Genomic DNA, 2,401 nt, shown 5'->3' with positions numbered 1-2,401 from the left:
ATTTTTCCCTTTCCAAAATAAGGTCTGAAACAAAACCAAAGCCGTAGGAAGAAGGTAACAACTGACATTTTTATCTCTTTTGTGTGTGTGTATGTGTGAAATGGAACTTACAATAGATTTAGAATACATTTGATTCTAGCACCGTAAGCACTCTTAAAGATCATCTGGTCTACCCCCTCACGGCTCTTCCTCCAGATTCTAAGGTTGACAAAAATGAGGGCTCAGGGAGGGTCCTTCCACTAGTTCATGGTAAATATAGGACCAAAATCCATTTCTTATGCTGTTACATTAATAATCCTTGTGACACAATATTCCTTCTCTGTGGCTTATTTTAAAAAATAAGAAAAAGTAGGAGCTGTTTCCCTTCACCATATTATGGGTCTTTCTTATTGTTTACTAAACATTATTAGTCATTCTTCTTTAACTGGTACATAATTTGGCATTATAGTTTATAGATAAATGTATCATTCCCAACACTATAAATTGTTTCATACCATGATGCTTTATTCTTTTTCTTGTGCCTGCATTTCTTAGTAAAACTAAAATCCATCCTCACGTGAACATCGAATCCTCAGGTATTTAACCCTATAGCACATACATTTGTAGGCTGTATTTTAAAGAGTTCCCTCTTTAGTAAATTTACAGCTAAAATAAGTTCTGAATGCTTGAGAATTTTAAAGAAGAAAATTTGAAGATTGAAATGAGAAAAACGATAGTACTGTGTTTTTCTTGCTACCTTTCGGGCACCATTTAGCCAAAGATCTGGAGGAATCTTTCTGACCTCTGGAGATTTTTGCTGTAGCAAAATTTCTCAAATGAACTCCTCTGTTGGGATTTCAAGTTACCTTTTTAATTGCATTTTTGAGCAGGTTAGTATCTGTTTTCATCATGTTTGGGAATATTGTTTTAGACGAGGCACGTCTTAGTCAATGCTTAGGAACTGCAGACACCCTGGATTTGTACACACATGCCAGTTATTTGCTCTCTGCCTACCGCCTCTGTTCTCTGTAATAAGAAGGGATAAGAGGAAATGAGAAAATAACAGTGAAGGAGAATTTTTTCTTCTTTTCCCCTTCTTATTTGGTTTGTGACGTTTCAGAATGAAAGCTCTTTGTAATCATCTATCTTGCCTTTCTGGACAGTTCATTCAGCACTAAGAATCCTTTGGATGTCCAAAGGCTGACAATGACAGTAATATAATAATACCAATAATTACTTCTCTATAACTTTGCAGCAAAGCAAATCTTCAACTCCAAATTTCTATTGGTTAGAGTTTTGGACCCATGTTTGGAACTGTTAGTATTTATTGACTCATTCAACTTAATTGACTCCCTCAAGTTTTAAATATCTTTCTTTTCTGGCTCATGTGGAAAAGATTAGGAAACCTCTTATCGATGCTTATTCATAACTACCATATGTGGTGCTAAATTATTATGAGAAATAGAGCAGAGCATGGGCAGTGAATATTAATTAGCTGCTTAAAATCTCTTCATTTTTGGATGCCAGTGTTACCTTGACAAGCATGTCTTTCCTTTTAGTGAGGGGCTGACAATGTGGTGAAATATAAGAGCAGAGAAAATGCGGATTGGTGAGAAAGATGTTTGTTTGGGCCAACAACATAAGAGAAAGTTGCAAGCATGAAATAGAGGTTCATAAAGGAAACTCAGGATGCTGTCATGATCTGTTCACATCATGGTCCCTAACTAGCCATGGTTTCAGCACTTCGAGAAATATACATTTTAAAAATGCTAACATGAAAAGTCAATAATTTGTACTATGAAACCCAAGATGCTGGTAGGAGGAAGACACTGTGTAATGTATTGTGACAGTGAACACCTACATTGGACCTCCTGGCTTCCCAGGATTGGACCCAAGCCTAAGTCCTCAATCTCTGAGGGACAGGAACAGTGCTGTTTCAGTCAGGATCTGAGCAAGTTAGAGTACACTCAAGTAAGGTAACTGAGAAGCATTTAGTAAAGGAACTCTTTATGGCAGTATGGGCAGGTTTAAAGAAAACCAGTGAGGGGTTGACTACCCAAGAACTAGCAGTGCTGGCAAGCCACGGCTACCCTTAGATCTTAAGGGACAAATAGAGGAAATGGTTAGGGGATCCCAGAGACAGCTTCTGTGGTGGTAGAAAATGTCTACATGAGAAGAACTGTGGCTTGTTAAAGGGATGAAACAAAATTGTGGTGCCCCAACAAGGATGGAGCCAAGGGACTCCAATCTCCCCGTGGTATGCCTATTGGTCAAACTCAACTGAAAGTCAGGACAAGGGAATCAGTTGATACAGCCTGTACAGTTCAGCCTCCTGGGACACAGACCAGGATCTATGGACCTGAGGGGCAAAGATGGTATGTCCAGAGCAGCTCAAGAATGCTCTGAAGGAGGTGGTGAGTTC

The sequence above is a fragment of the Stenella coeruleoalba genome (genome assembly GCF_951394435.1).
Source record: "Stenella coeruleoalba genome assembly, chromosome: 5".
Lineage (NCBI taxonomy): Eukaryota > Metazoa > Chordata > Mammalia > Artiodactyla > Delphinidae > Stenella > Stenella coeruleoalba.
This window is presented reverse-complemented; position numbering follows the sequence as displayed.